The following is a 17,560-nucleotide window of genomic DNA, read 5'->3' as shown; positions in this document are numbered from 1 at the left end:
GTGTCTCTTTTCTATGAGATGAGGAAAGAAAGGATAAAATAATTTCACATTGATTTTAATCTATCAGCAAATCCATAAGAACTGAAGAAGTATAACCTATCTCTATACAAGCATGAATTGTGATTGCACTTTATTCCAATAAGAACCCAATTTTAAAAAGCATCACTAAAAAAACTCATTATTTTATAGTTCAGCGATGATGGTAAGAGACAAAAATAAATGGGAAATAATTTTATTTCATCAATCATTCTAAATGAATGTGAATCCCTTATGAAGAGACCAAGAAAAAGTTCATACCCCAGTGTAAAATTCATAAGGTTTTAAAACAAATGCTTCATTCTGTCTGAAGCACATTAAGTTTTCTCTTCATTACTGCATCCAGTGCAGCAATTCTGATTTTTGTGCATTTTACTATTAGTGTGCAGAGAGCTCTGAAATAAACTGACAACTTCTACAGAGAAACAGCTGTCAATCTACTAGTTGATAAGCAGGCAGATATAAAGCCTTTCATATTTAGTGTTTCCAAGGAAACCACTCTCAATATACACTCATTCAACATGCAAACTTCGAAGGAATTCTATCATCTCTGTGTATTTGAGAGGAAAGTAAACAAGAGGTGTAAGTTAAAAACTCTAGAATGAAACATTACTTCCATGACAATGAAGAGTATTGAAAGAATTGGCTAACTATATTGATCTGATTGAACCCAAGATGATGTTTTAAAAAAAGAGGAAACTAGAATAAATATGCCTTAGGGAACCTTGCTAGTGAAATATTTCAAAAGGGAATGCCCTTGTAAACAATACTAGAATGACAGCACAGAGGGCTGAGACAATAAAATAACAGCAACAAATAAAGAACTGAAACAACAGAAAAACAGAGGCAATCGATTAAGGAAGCAAATCTGCAGACTAGAACTTATTAATATTTATTTATAGCAACACTAATATAAAGAAAATTGGCCAATGTGGTCAATTCCCAAAATCAGTGGCAGCTGTAAGACTTTTAAGTTAGTCAAAACAGTTGATTGCAATATCCTACCCTGAAAGTATTTGATGTCTAACCTCTTTGGCGCACTCAGTAAGCATCTGCGATTATCATTCATTTATGAAAAGTATAAAGGCTTCTGAAATACTCTGAATACTAAGATATGCATAAATATGGGAGTATTTCTAAATATAATTTCTAAATATATCCCAGATATAATTTAACTGGAATGCTTTATTGTGCTTTCATTTTTTAATATGAATGTTTAAAATTAACATTTTTAATACTTAACACGTCTAGTGTTCAAAGACATGCATATGCATACGCATACACATTTCCTCCCTATTGGACATCTGGGAATACACACACAGGCACACCACTGGGAAATGTCACGGCTCTACTACCACTTCTAACCCTCCAAGGAGAACCCTTAAGAACAACGTAATTCACCTTCGTATTCCTGTCTCGTCACAGCAACATTCTAGTACCTAATACACTTCCAGTCACTATGTATTCTGTCTTCTTTCACATACTTCCAAAGTACATTTCAAGTATATAAGTTATGGATAGGATGTTTCTTTTTGGTTATAGATGCATCTTTATCACGAACTAGCTCTATTAGTGCAGTCCATGTCAAGACTTCAAATGAAGTCTGTGCTGACTTCATTTTCAGAGAAAACCGACCTGCTTCTTCCTCTCATAGCTGAGGCATTGTCATGAATGTTAATGTTTTTTCTTCTTAAACTAATAAAGCTTGAAATGCACACACACTAATGGAATAAGTGTTATTGTGTCAGTGAGGCTTTAGGCCAATGTGTTATCCTTTCCACGGCAAAGATCTAAGAATTTGTGAATGTTGGATCTATGATGTCCAAGGATATTTAAATTCAAAATAAGCTGTCCTCTAAGAAGTAAATGCATGTTTATAACCTCATTATGTCTTGGCTCATCTATAACATGACCTCATTACTGTAAACCAAAGAAAACTGTAAAATGAAGTGATGATGACAAATTACCATTTCCTAAAATAAAAAAAGATCATTCAGCTAAAAAGTGATAGTACTCGGATTAAACAAATTAGCAGGAATTGATATCTATGGTGTATCAGCATGGTAAGTATAGGTCATTTTGGGAATTTAAGGTTACAACTCCCCTTTTAAAAGATTTAGAGTTCTCTAATAATAATGTCAATCAATATCTGTACTTTATTTGAACAAATACGCTTTCATAAGAGTTTAGGTCAGTGTTATAAATGGGGGAGCTAGTGACAGCTTGGAAATTCAAATTTAGATCTTTCCCTAGACTTGAGACAATACCCAGCATCTACATCCAGATCCATTCATTGATCATGTGCTTAAACCTTAGAGTTTAAGTCTTCTGACTTTCAGTGTCCTTATGAATAAACGAATTAAGTGATCACTAAGCTCCACTGTAGTGTTTTAAAATTAGAATGTATTCCTTAAGTCTGATTAGACAGAATAAAAGATTCATGAGACAGGAAATTATGTGTTTTAAATGAAGGCCAGTGATTTGCAAAACACAGCTTTACCTATAGAAACAAGCAAATTTTGCACTATAACAAGTAAACCATTCTGTGCATGTTTCTTTTTCCCATAACATGTGCCATTCAAACTCACAGGCCCCCTAGGCGGATCAGTATCAAAATGAAAAAAGGAATATAAGTACATTTGTAAACCCTTGTAAAAAAAAATGTAATTTTACCTTACCCTCATTTTTTTATAACCTTTTCTGTTATATAATGCTTTATAACAGCTTTGTTGAGATATAATTCATATGTCATAAAATTCACACTTTTAATGTATACAAATCAAAGGTTTTTAGTAGATTCACAGAGTTTTGCAACCTGATTTTAGAATATTTTCATCACCCTCAAAATAACCCTTCCACCCATTAGCAGATTCTTCTCCCCTCCCTCTTCCCCCCCCCCACCCCAGGTTAACCACTAATCTACCTTTTGTTTCTATGGATTACCTACTCTGGTCATTTCAAATCAATGGAGTTGTACAATATACGGCCTCTTGTGACTTTCTTCTTTCACTTAGTATAAGGTTTCCGAGGTTCATCCATGTTGCAACATATAACAGTATGTGATTCCTTTTTATTACCTAATAATATTCCATTGTGTAGATATACCAAATTTTATTTATCCATTCATCAGTTGGACATTTAGGTTGCGTTCACTTTTTGGTTATATGAATAACACTGCTATGAATACTCTTACGATTTTAAATGGATGTACATTTTCATTTCTCCCGGGTATGTATCTAGGAGTAGAATTGTTGGATTCCATGATAAATCTAGGTTTAACATTTTTAGGAATTTCTAAACTGTTTTCCAAAAAGGCATTAGCCATTTCCTAATCCTAGCAGCAGTATATGAAGATTCCAATTTCTCTACGTCTTTGTCAACACTTTATTATCTTTTTAATTTTAGTAATCCTACTGGTGCAAAATGGTATTTCATTGTAGTAGTTTTAATTTGCTCTTCCCTAATGACTAACAATATTGAGCATCTTTTCATGTTTGTGAACCATATATTTTCTTTGAGGTAAAATCTACACAATTTTTTTTGCCCATTTTTAAGCTGGGTTATCTTTCTATTGTTGAGTTGTAGGAGTTCTATATATATTCTAGACACTAGACCTTAACAGATATGATTTCCACATTTTCCCCATTCTTTGTGCTATATTCTCACTTTATTGATGGCATAATTTGAGGCAAACATATTTGCATATATATATAATGTCCAATGTTTCTATTTTCCTTTCATGCTTGTGCTTTTAGTATCATATCTAAGAAACCATTGCCTAACTCAAAAAAATGAAAAATTACTCACATTTTATATCACTGTAGTAAATTTTCAAATTAGGAAGTTGAATCTTCCAACATTGTTGTTCTTTTCCAAGATTATCTGGCTATTCTGAGTCTCTTGCATTTCTATATGAATCTTAAATCCAGCTTGTCAATTTCCGCAAAAAAATGTCAGCTAAGATTTTGAAAAGGAATGTGTTGAATTTGTAGATTAATTTGGAGAGAATTACCATCTTAACAATATTATCTTCCAATCCAAGATCACGGGATATCTTTACATTTATTTAGGTTTTCGTTCATTTATTTCAACAATGTCTTATAGTTTTCAATGTACAATTCTTGCATTTCTTAGTACAATACTTAGGAATAAATTTAACATTAAGTGGAATTATTTTAATTTCACTTAATGTTCATTACCAGTGTAATATTTTTCAAGTTTTTATTTAAATTCCAGTTAGTTAAAATACAGTGCAATATTAGTTTCAGGTGAGGAATTTAGTGATTCATTCATTGCCAGTGTAATTTTAAACAATCATTGTAAGGGCATTGCTTTGGGAGAATACACAACTAGGTTTACCCTTCCTTTTTTTTTTTTTTTAAAGATTTTATTTATTTATTTGCAGAGAGAGAGAGAGTACACGCAGGGGGAGCAGCAGGCAGTGGAAGAGGCAGGCTCCCTGCTGAGCAAAAGCCAGATACGGAACTAGATCCCAGGATCCTGGGATCATGACCTGAGCCAAAGGCAGATGCTAAACCGACTGAGCCACCCAGGCATCCCTAGGTTTATCCTTCTGCACTTGAATTTGTATTATAAATATTTGGTGTGAAGGAGAAAGAAAGCAGAGAAATTTCTTTGTAATCAAGTAGATATTTATATGCCCTGTTCTTTATTATTTTTTTTTTAAGACACAGAACAAGATAGGAAAGGAGAGATAGCGTTGGAAAATGGTGCCAACCAAGAACTTCTCAACTCTGACATCACTGATTCTGCATACTTTATAGAAAGGGTACTTGACACTGGTTATCAGAGTCAAACGGAATACACTTAGAAACACAAATGTGGGGAGAAGCAGGACTGCATGACAATACTCTGCTTTCAGCCCCGTGCCTGTGTAAAGCTTTTGTCAATCTGCCTAATAGAACATGTTGCTTCTGGGTCAAAGACTGTGGAGTGGCTATACCTGCTTTGTTATTTTGTTCCTTAAAAATCCCCAGATGTATTCAGGGTCATGTCAAAGTTATGCATGTCACAATCCACCCAAAAATGAAAATTTTAGACCAAGAGTTAGTCTTTTGAGTGACACCAGGTGAACAGTCTTGCTTTATTTTTTTCGTACCTTTTCCAGCAGCCTTTGTGATGACTGAAAACGACAAAAAAGAGAGAGCAAAAGCAAATGTCAGCCAAAAGAGAGTTGAGGGGAGTAAGTCAAATATTCTTTGTTAAAAGACCTTTAAAATGTAGCAATTACAAGGAGTGAGAGATGAGTTACGACTCGGTATTTGTACCCTGGATCTAATAGCACTTTGAACATATTTATAAACAATGAAGGAAAAGGAGATTCAATAATGACAAAGGCTGTCTAATACCTGATAGTTTTGCCATTTCCCTGTGTCTTTTAGTCTTTTGGATTTTTTTCAAATTATTCTTCCTAAATAAACCAAAGAAGTAAAGGAAACGTATGATTGTGTATGGGTGTGTGTGTATAGATATATACACATCATACAAATATTATCTCAACTCATCATGGACTCTTTCGTAGCTCTGTTTTACTCTTAACTATATTTTCCTAAATCTTTCAGGAAAAGTGATTCTCTAGATAGACATAAATTTCATCCTGGAGTTTCTATAAGTCCTTTGCACATTACTATGGACCCAATAAGTTATGAGAAGCCTAGTAGATGTTGTATTACGCATCTGATACCTATGTGTTGAATTCACATTCATAATTTACCTCACTTAGTTTAATTTAGAGTTTTTGTAGTTAATGAATACTGAGCCACTTTAAATGGTTTCTGTCTGAGCTTACTGTGCTCTTCTTTACCCATCATTTGTGGTACTGGTAGAAATGTACACATGAGCAATTGAGCCTATAATTACCAAAATGCACACATAGTTGGGCACTCAAAGGAATATGAAAGCTTTTTATTTTTTGCTCCAGTTGCTTTTTCAACCTTTAATTTATCCTGCAATATGCCTGTGAACTTAGAAAATACTTTAAAAAACAAATAAATGGACTAATTCAGGGTTAATGACTTTCCAATGAAGATAAAGAACAAGACCATAGAAGAGACCTTTTTTTATTCCTCTAGTTAACCTTTATTCTGCCTCTAAAACTCAGCTAATGTTAGTGTACCAAATAAAAGCTTTTCCGAATATTTTCCTGTATCTTGCCACTCCCAGTCTAAACTAGTACTACTTTCAACTCTCAGAATACCTCGTCCTTACTTTTATCATAGCATGTATCACATATTTACAAGGTAAATATCTAGTTGCAGACCTACTCCCTAGAGAGCGAGCTTCCTTAGTTCAGGGACCATGTCTTTCACTTTTGAAACCCTAGTGTCCCACCCTGTGTTCAATATATATTTGATAAACAATAATGAAGGACTTCACACATTTAAAACTATCAATTCCCTATCCTTCATCTCATTTCTGTTCCTTTGATCTTCTATTACCTGTTTTAAATGGACATAGACCAGGACCCCATGTCAAACTACTGTTTTTAATTCCAGCAAGGGTTCTCATTTGGTCTTTACTGGTAGATTAAATTGGATTTCCATTAATCATCCAGTTCAAGGATCTTCTACAAATAAGATTTGCTTTAGATTCAGAGCAGTCTCCTTATTGTTCAGTGATCCAGTCAAATCTTAATTCAGGAAGAAAGACGACATCTAGAATAGGATTAAGTTAGTCTCTGGTGGATGACTTCAGATCCCTATCAAAATCTTTCCTGTGAGCCCAATATTGACCAGTCCAGTTTTGGGGTTTTACAAATAGAACTTGAGGTGCCTAAGCTATTGTCAGCTATTAGCAATGGCATCTTAGTATGAATTTATTTTACTGCCCTTTTCCTAACATCTAGCTGAGTTCAACTTCCCTAAAGAGTGTGGTTTGACTGGGCCAGAAGTGAAGTGTTCAGGAACCTGTGATGCTCACTTTCTGGGAGGAAAGACCAGGGGGTAGTGCCACATTACCTGTCTGTACAAAGCCAGAGAGCAACACAGACCACCAGGGGCCTGGAAAGGAGGGAGGGAGGGAGGGAGGGAAATAAATACATACATACATACATACATACATACATACATACATACATAAATAAATAAATTGTGTGTGTGTGTGTGTGTGTGGTAATAATGCTTATAGAAAACTACATTCAGGCATTAAGGGAAGACAGAGGAGACAAAAGAAAACAAGAGACAAATTTCATCAACTCTAAAGTATGTGTGGCCTGCGCAATACCTTTTTTTCTTTTTAATGACAAGGACAGAGGAGAGAGGAATCAGTGGCCAGTTTCATCCTTCCAGCTCTAACCCTACTCCACTCTGGAGCAGTATTTTGGCAACATGTCTTCACAGAGTGGATGTGCAATCACTTAAGGAATTAATACAATCACTTTCACTTGATTCAATGTGATTCATGCAAAATGAAAGGCAATTTTGCATTACAGAAATAATCCTTCATACAGAATATCCTCATAAGGATGCTTCAGACTTAAAGTTCACCTCTCACCCTACCAGAGTACCAAAAAACGAAATAATGCCCATTTATCTTCTCAGCTGGAATCAGTTATACAAATATCTACCACTGGCCTTCCAGTGCTGACACTATTATTCCATTTTAAACTGACAATAAAAATCCTGCTGGACAGTTTATGATATGTAATCAAATCAATGTCACCAGAAAGATAACAATTTGGAATTTTTTAAAGATTTTATTTCTTTATTTGAGAGAGAGAGAGCGCACGAGTTGGGGGGAGGGGCAGAAGAAGGAGAAGCGGAGTCCCACTGAGCACAGAGTCCGACTCAGGGCTCAATCCCAGGAGCCTGAGATCATGACCCGACCCGAGCCGAAGGCAGATGCTGACCCGACTGAGTTACCCAGGCGCCCCAACAACTTGTAATTTGGATCCTAGGAAAGACGTCAACTTTCTTTGGGTTATAGAGGGCACTACAGGAAGTAGAGCTGACACTAAGGGTACAAAGCAGCACTATCAATAACCAACACAATCCCTTCCTTGTCGACTAAAAACACTAACACCAAAAATATCATATAACTTGATTACCTACCTGGGTCTCAAAACTACCTTAAAAAGTAATCTTAATTGTATTTGTCTTAACCATGCAGGGCTGTGACAAATGTCACATGACCAATTGTGAGGATGCTAGTGCTGACACTACTTGTCCTATACTTTAGGTCATTGTTTTTTCACCATATCTAGTTTCACCAGAATCCTTCAACCCTTTTGTTGGTTGATCTTATAATATATAAACACTCTAGATCACAAATTCCTAAAACTTCAGATTATCACTGACCAATAAAAAATTTAAAAAATAATTGAAAAAAAAAAGGGGGAGAGACTAATGCATGGTTTTTAAAGCTTTATTCTTCCAACGAACTAGCACCTCCAACCCCCACAAAAGGAGAAATTTTAATTCTCAACAAGCATGAAGGATAGCAACACAAAAGGCCTTCCTATAAGTTGAACAAATTTAGCTTTATGAAAAACTATCTTATTTTCTTTTCTCATTTTACCACATACAAGTGAAGACTACATGGTCAAGTGTACTGGATATCCTTTTTGAAAGAACATCATTGTTGGTCATTGTTGGCAAGGCCTCGGCCATGGCTAAAAGGAGTTCATTCATTTTAATCCAATAACCATTTACTACCTATTATGGGCAAGGCATTGATCCAGATCCTAACTAATATAAGGATCATAAGTCCAATTCCTGACTCCAAAGAGCTTATGATCTAAAAAGACAACAAACCACTAATATAAGTAAAGATTAAGAGAAGCACCATTAGAGAGGAACAAACCAATCTATGAAGGTTGAAAGAAACATAGACAGCCTCTGTAATCTTGAGAGTGCAGACATCACGTCCTTGAGGTTCCCCTGGGTTGATGTGTGCACCAGTAGTGTGACTTTTTATTGCAGAATAGCATTCCATTAATGGAGGATCTCTACTTCAATTATTCCTTTAAACTTAGAAATAGTTGGGGTGCCTGGGTGGCTCAGTCAGCTGGGCTGCTGTCTTTGGCTCAGGTCATGATCCCAAGGTCCTGGGATCAAGCCCCACACCGGGCTCCTGCTCAGTGGGGAGTCTGCTTCTCTATCTCCCTCTGCCACTCCCCCTGCTTGTGCTCACTTGCTCTCTCACTCTGTCAAATAAATAAATAAATAAATAAATAAATAAATAAATAAATAAAATCTTAAAAATAAATAAAATAAATTTAGAAAGACTTTTGGGTTGTTCTTAGCTTCCAACACAAATAAAGAAGCTATAAGTAGAAAAGGAAAGGAAAGGAAAGGAAAGGAAAGGAAAGGAAAGGAAAGGAAAGGAAAGAAGAGAAGAAAGGAAAAACAATTACCTAAGGAAATCCAGAAAGGCTTCACAGAGAAACTGGAAAATGAAATGGGCCTTAAAGGATAGGTGGCACCCTCGAGAGACAAAGGGAGGGAGGGACGGAAAGAGGGAGTGTGTGTAGGTGTGTGTGAACACACATGCAAACACACGCACGCATGCACACATTGGGAGGGTTAAAGAATGGGAAAAGAACATTCCAGAAAACAACAGGAGCAAGGGCCATGGTACAAAGTTCATAGCATATCTCAATAGTAGGCAATACATAATTATTGAAAGGAAAACATTATAGAGCAAGAATGCTTTCAGGAAAGCCAGTTATAAGTTTTTTATTTAGGAAAGTTATTGGAATATGTATCATTTCAAGTTCACTGATTTTCAAATTCTAACCACTGGTCACCATCCATGATGCTAAAAAAATAGAATCCATAGAATAAAAAATTTCTAATAAGACTTTCCCTGTATTTTGGTGATCCAAAAGATGTGTCCCTGTCATTGGCTTCCAGGATGAGATAGGAATATATTACCCCATAGCACGGACACAAGACATATGAAAGTAAAAGGCAAATGATCTGGAAGAGAAAGCAGACTTGTGAGGACAAGCTACGATAAAGCTGAGGAACGACCAAGCATGAGGCATTCCATGTAGGTACTGAAAAGCCAATTCAATTACAAGAAGGCATCACCTAGGGTGACCAGAAGCAATGGAACGCTGGGCAAGAGTTGGTACTAATGAGCAAAGTAAGCGGGCACCTCGCACCTTTCCCTACTCTTCAAAAGCCGCTGCTAGAGACACAGATTAAGGAGCTATAAAGCCCCAGCTACTCCACAGACCCAGGCCTCAGGACATCAGACAAACTGTCTTCCACAGGGGAGTATGGAGCGACCACTGAATAGCATTGCTGGTATCAACACAATTCCTGAAGTTTCAGCCCTTGCCTGAAGAAGAGCAAAAACTTATTTCCAAACTCCAATTTCTGCTGAAGCAAGGACCACATACTTCTGCTGAACTGGATTAAACGGGTTCTTAAAAAAGCTAGGGAGTCAGAGGATGGCAGAATTCTCATGCCAGACTGCACATGAAGAGGCAGTGGGAGTCCAAGCACTTATCATATGCAATCCTGGTTTACTTTTAATATCTTCTGGCATAATAATTGCAAAATAACATTTTATAATCAGCTCAATCTATAAATTGATGACATTTAAGATTTTTATTATTCTTTTTATTTAAAGACATTTTTAGGACATTTTTATTATCTTTTCTTTTCTTTCCAGTTGACATTGCTGTTTTATACCACTGTCTTTCAATATCCTTCCATTTCTTCATTTATCTATAAGTGGAGGCTTATATGAAAACACTTATTTTAATTTATATTTGATAATTACTTTTACTGATGTTAGATGGAGTGTGTCATATTCTTCGAGCTATCTTAATTTGTAGGTTCTGATTTTCCATTCATTCACATAGCTGTTTTATGTAGATAGCATATATGCAGAGAAGTTTTAGGATTATATCCTTTCAAAGAGATTCTATCTTGCATGTTGTGGTAGTTAATTTTAGGCATCAAATTGGGTGAGCTGCGGTGCTCAGATATGTGGTCAAATATTATTCTGGATGTTTCTGTGAAGGGATTCTTTTGGATGAGATTACAGCTGGTGGATTTTGAGTAAAGCAGATTGCCCTCCATAATGTGAGTGGGCCCCTTTCAATTAGATGAAGGCCTTAACTGAAGACTGACCTTTCTGAATAAGAAAGAATTCTGCTAGGAAACTGTCTTTGAACTCAAACTGTAACTCTTCCTTAGTGTCCAGCCTGCTCATCTACCCCATGATATTTTAGATTCACTAAGCCTCCATAATCATGAGAGTCAATTCCTTAAGGCACATCAATCAATCAATCTCTCTAGATAGATACAAACATACAAGCTGTATATACATACATACACACATCCTGTTGGTCCTGCTTCTCTGGAAAACCTTCACAAATACAGATACCTCTGAGCTGCAGATACTCATAGAGACAGAGACACAATGTAGATATAAATATAAACATACATAGTGTTTAACAAACTTAACAGTTTGTTTACTGTTTAACACATTTATTCTTATCTGGGTCCTCTGGGTGGAGTCTCACCAGCTGGGATCGAGGTGTTGGCAGGTGCTGTGGTGTCACATAAATGACTCAACCAATGAATGATCCACTTTTTGCAGAATTCAGTTTCTTGCAATTGCAGGATTGAAGGCTTCAGTCCTGCTGGCTGTTGACCAGAGACCACCCTCAGCTTCTAAAGGCCACCCTCAGTTCCTTCCTACCTGGGTCTTTCAACCTAGGCAATCCACAATATGGTGACTTTCTTCCTCATAATTAACAAAGGAGTGAGTGACTCCAGCAAGACCAGAGCTACGTCTTATGTAACATAATCACACATATCCCATCGCATTTGCATATGCTGTTGATTAGAAACAAGTCACAGGTCCCATCCATACTCAAGGGGAGGTGCTCACGCAGGATATGAACACTAGGAGTTGCGAATCATGTCAGTGACCTTACATCCTGTCTACTGAATTGTTTCTATAGTCCAAACACTTATAAATAAGGGCTGCCACATTTTTAGCCCAGTGTTCTTTCTCTTCTTTCCATGAATATGATGAAACTGAGGGTGTGTTCACATATAAAAAATTGTTACATTCACTTACTTTTGGATGTCAAGTTATGCAACTTTTGCCTTTATAAAAATGGCACCATTATAAAAGTGCAATTCTGAAATTCACTCAGGCCAGGCCAGTTGCAGAGAAGCCAAACGTGGTTTCTTAATGGCCATTGGTTGCTGTGTTGCAAGCCCTTGTTACTTCCTTGTGTTTATTTTTAATATTTTTGTTAACTGTTGTCAAAGTACCCAGAAACAAACTGTACCATATAGACAAGTGTACATTTTTCATTGCTTTAACTCCTACCATATTTTTCTTAATCCCCTTTATTAAAAAAAAAACACATGAAATAAAAATTGAGTATTTTTATTTTAAAAATATCAGCTAAGTGGTAGCTAAATGTGTTCACATATTAAGATGTTTCTAACATACACACTTTTACACAAGTTCATAACCTTCCTTTTCAAGTTACTTGCTTTAAAAAATATTAAAATTTATTTGTTGTTAATTCAATTTTTTTCCATGAACATTGTCCTCCAATTCTAAAGAATTTGTTCGGTGCTGCATATGAAGTGTCTTAGGAACACATACACATTTCACAAATTATAGGACAGTACTATAATATAAATATAATATAAAATAACTTGAATTCTACTGAACAGAACTTTGTCCGTGACCTTGGTATAAGACCTAGATCTTATACTGAATTTATTTCATATTTTGTTTCCCATTTTTTTCTTTTTTTTTCTTTTTATGTTTATTAAATGTTTTACTACAAAAGATATTTTAAGAGATTTAACAACAGCAGTTCTAAGTAGAAAGTCAAATTAATGCAAGGTTACTACTGTAAAGATAATCTATCCTAGAAAAAAGAACAAATATCCATTAAGATAGTATTTGCTTTTCCTGAATACCCTCTGCATAGAGTAGGTTAAAACTAATGTGATTTGACCTTGACTTTCAGAATAATGCTATTAATATCATATGGAATATGCTGACAATTAGAAAATGTATCTCAGACTCCTATTATAACAGCTAACTTCCTAACAAAGATGGTCTCTGGATTTTGAGATGAGTTGCCTGTTCTTTCTATTTCTGTATTTAAAACGTTCATTCACCCAACGTCACTGTTTCCCTTTGTAGCCTCTCAGGTGGTGACTACACAATTACAGTATCCCAAAATACCAAAGGCCTAGGAGAGAAGCAATTTGAACATTCTCCTATTTGCATACTACACAGGTTCCAAACCATTATTCTTTCAGCCTTATGCAAAACATATTCTGCCTTTAAGAGTCACCTGAGGGCTGTAGAGTGGGGACTGGGGGGCTAGAATGTTACCATTCACCCCACGCCACAAGAAATCAATCCTAAAGCTGTGTTCGCAGGGAACAATACCGGAATGGGAAACAAAATACCATTTCAGTAACAGCTGAGTAAATACCGTGTCCCCAGTGTGGTATTAGAGAACAAGCCAAGAGAGGCTTTCTGCGTTTACACCCTCGATTCTGTGTTCCACATACAAGTCACGGAAAAGTGCTTCATTCACAGGGACAAGTAACAGAAGAGAAGACATCGTGCATGCGTACTGACCACTAATGCACAGTAACATCATCCACTGGTAAAGCAAGAAAAATTGACCAAAAACATTGCAAATTCAAACTAAATCCTTTGTTTCAGGCGGGAATCAGAGAACAGGACTGATCATTTCAGGAAAGAATACTGGCCAGGACAATCCTCAATAGCTTAGTGCCTTTCACTAACTGGCCCCTAAACCATTCCTCTCCGTACACAGATGATACCTATCAAGCTTACAGACTTTAAAGCCTATTCACATCGTGCCCTGCTCCAGGACCCTTGAATCATGAACCTCTCTTCCATCACTAGTATGATAAAGAGCTAACTCTATGGCATGATACTATAGCATATTGATGCTGACTATCTGGGTCAGAGCTACGGCTTATCACTTTAGGACCGTATGATCTTCAGTAACTTACATAATCTCTGCACCTCCATCTGGAAAATGGAGATATACCTCACAGTGCCGTATTTATAATTAAATTAGCAAATATATGTCAAGCCCTGAGCACAGCGTACAACATGTGATATGTATCCTCTAAATGTAAGCTGATATTTTATTTTTGTAAAGATTTTATCTATTTAAAAAGAGAGCACAAGTGGGGCGAGGGGAAGAGGGAGAGGGAGAGAGAGAATCTCAAGCAGACTCTGAGCTGAGTGCAGATCACAACTTGGGACTCAATCCCACAACCCTGAGATCATGACCCAAGCCCAAATCAAGAGTCAGAGGCTCAACTGACCGAGCCATCCAGGTGCCCCATAAATGTAAGCTGATCTTTTAGTTGCTATCATCATCATCATCATTAGGATACAATTATAAGGACTTCAGCTTTGTAGCTTCAGTACATATGGCCTGAATTCTAGCAACTATTCTAAATTCAGCTCCATTTCTCTCTCACCTCAAAACTATAAATGTATATCCAGAAAAACTCAAATTATTTGTTGTGGTACATTGAATAATGACTCCCAAAAATGCCCACATCCTAATCCCCAGAATCTGTTAATATGTTACATATGGTGTAAGGTCTGAAATTAGGATTCAGTATTAGTATTAGCATTACTTCCTTGAGACCTAATAATATTGGGAGGGCCTCAAATGCCTAACTGCCAAGTCTCCTACCCGCTCGGCTCCTGCAGGTAAAGTTCCCTAGCCAAACAACCTCCTGATCATGGGTACCAGGCACAGTGCCTGCTTACCCCTGCGTAGTGGGTTTCGGTTCTCTGCAGTCCACAAAATTATTCAAACAAGGCAATTCTCCTCTCCGATGGGAATTGTGCTCTCATGGGAACCCAACCACAAGTCCTGCCTCCCACAGCCCTCCCTCCTTGTTCACTGCATTCCCAAGTGCAGCTCCCTGCATTATATGTAACCCCCTGCATGATATGCAGTGTCCTCAGCTATGAATATATATGACCAGTAAGCCAATGTCCATTTCATTGCTCCAGTGTGAGGTGTCATGTGTCTGGCATTGTACCATTTAAGACACAGAATCCTCCTTAACCAGTAGGATAAATAAAAGACCATCAAAACATTAATTTCAATGGAAGAAAATGATTTTGCCAGATACAAATTTAAGCATTTTAAAATGGGGAGATTAGTTTGGTTTATCCAGATGGGCCCAATGTGATCATAAGGGAGGAGGGAGGCAGGAAGATCACAGTCAGAAAGGGAAAATCTAAGAACTGAACCAGAGAGCAGAGAGCATGCTATGCTGCTAGCTTTAAAGACTGAGGGAGAGGCCTCAAGCCAAGGACTGTAGGAATGCTGTAGAAGCTGGAGAAAGCAGCTTCTGCTTTCTGGTATCTCCAGAGGACACGCAGCCCTGCTGACACCTTTATTTTAGACTCTGATAGTCAGAACCAGAAGAGAATACATTTGTACTATTTTAATCCATTAGGTTGTGGTACTTTGTTACAGCAGCAATAGGAAATTAATACACTTGTCATCTTTAAGTACACTTTATGTCATGCCTCCATGTTTTTGCTCATATCTCTGTCAGCTCAGAATACACCTCTCATAGAAGACTGGTATAACACCTATTTATCATTTAGATCAACTCAAGCTTCACGCCTCTAGGAAGGTGAATACCTTGATACCTCCCCTGCTCCACTCTCAGGCTCAATAAATTTCTTCTCATCTACATCCCTTAGCATCCCAGGCTTATTTCCACTGTAACACTTTGAAGAATCTAGCTCCTGACCAAAAATCTGTGGGTGATCTTTTAGGACCAACCACAGGCAAATACAAAGGCTTCACCTGGCAGGCCTCCTAGGGGAAATCTTTCCCCACACCAGACTTGGTGAACAGCCAACTCGCTGCAGTCTCTGAAGGGAATTACAGTGAAAGACTCAGGGCCCCCTGACCAGCCATGTTCCCATGCACACCTACAGTCCCTACGAGCTGCTCCCATTCAGAGCCCCCTTTCTCTGTGACCTTCTACTGAGCTCTTCCTCAGGCACTTCTCTGATGGCTGAAAACTCTACGGGGGGAAAAAGAAGGACTTTAAGACACATTTTCCCCCTCTCTGACTCAGTACTTTCCCACTCCTAGCCCCTTCCCCCTTTCCTTCCACCCAGCCACCAGGTCCATCAAACTGCAGGAGCCTATTGTATGGCGCAGTGAGACCACCACCACATTATGCCATTCACCTGATTCTCGACTAGTGCCAGGGACAGAAGGGAGCCAGAGTTAAAGACAGCTAAGCTGTCAGGTATTGAAGTAGCCCACAAAGACAGGTCAAAATTAAAGGAACAGTCATGCCTTTAATCACTTAGAGCACCTGAGTTCTTGATGCATTTATCACACGAGTGTAAGATTTTGACAATGTGCTTGTCTCTCGCCTATCTCAGTGCTCTGTAGCCCACAACACAACACATACACATATACACACACCACCCACATGTTCCCTGAGGACAGTTACCCTGTCTTACTCATTGTGAAGCTTTACCACCCAATTTAAGCTTTAGCACATATTTGGTACTTAGTATATTTTTATAGAACTAAACTGAATTTTCTTTTACAATGTATCAAGTATTCATTGTCTGCACATCTGCTCTCAATGAAATGTGTATTTTTAAAGTTAATGAGATGTGTATGTTTTTAAAAGTCACAGAAGAGTGTATAAATATAAATGAGTGTTGCTTTTTTTAAAGACCATGAGGGATATACATATGATGTAATAAACACTTGAAAAACTATGAGCTCTTCCAGTGGACTATTTATAATGATTGAAGTTGCCTGAGGCTGACAACAGCAAAATATGCAATAACTGTGGGTAGCAGTTATAATGCTAAGAGACAACGGCACTGAGGTGGTGCAGGGCATGGGAATTAGATGCATAATATTAGCAGCAAAAGAGAAAAGGGTTTTGCTTAAAGATTAAAAAAAAAGTACTGAGAAGCAGCAGGTGGCCTTAAAACAATGTTAACACTGCAGAACAATCATAGGGAATCTCAAAGGCAGAGGTGGGGGGGGCGGGTCTCTACTCACAATGGCTATTATAAACCCATGTACAGAAAGGCACCAGGATGGGAAGAAAGAATTCCATGACACAATGACAATACAGGAAAGTTCATTTATAATAGAATCAAAATCTTTATGAGAAGAGTGAAAGGTGATGAATAGGAGTCCAGCAGCAGAAAAAACAGCAAATCAAAAAAAAAAAAAAAAAGGTTCAGAAAAAGATGATGACAGCTGTACGAGGGCAGAATCAATCAGGAAACTTTAGGGTTTGGTTAATGAAAAGGTAACCAATGACCTCCATGTTGTAGAATATAATGGTTAATCCTTGGTCCTCAGCTTACTTGACCCATTAGCATTTCACTCACTTCTCCTCTTATGCTTCTAGAATATCATCCCTCTCGTTTTTCGTTTTTTTTTTTTTTTTTTTTCCCTACCTCAGTATATTCACCCTCAATTTCCTTTGCTGGTTCA

General features: G+C 37.3%; 1 long non-coding RNA gene across 2 annotated transcripts in view; it reads right to left on the bottom strand.

Moving 5' to 3' along the window:
• LOC103665770 overlaps positions 1-17,560 on the bottom strand; it is a 549,718-nt gene that overhangs the window by 74,528 nt on the left and 457,630 nt on the right. For both annotated transcript variants that reach the window (XR_005832051.1, XR_005832052.1), the window contains exon 6: positions 5,156-5,179. This is a non-coding gene — a long non-coding RNA (uncharacterized LOC103665770). The remainder of the gene's footprint in view (positions 1-5,155; positions 5,180-17,560) is intronic.

This window comes from Ursus maritimus, unplaced genomic scaffold, assembly GCF_017311325.1.
Source record: "Ursus maritimus isolate PB19 unplaced genomic scaffold, ASM1731132v1 scaffold_36, whole genome shotgun sequence".
NCBI lineage: Eukaryota > Metazoa > Chordata > Mammalia > Carnivora > Ursidae > Ursus > Ursus maritimus.
This window is presented reverse-complemented; position numbering and strand designations above follow the sequence as displayed.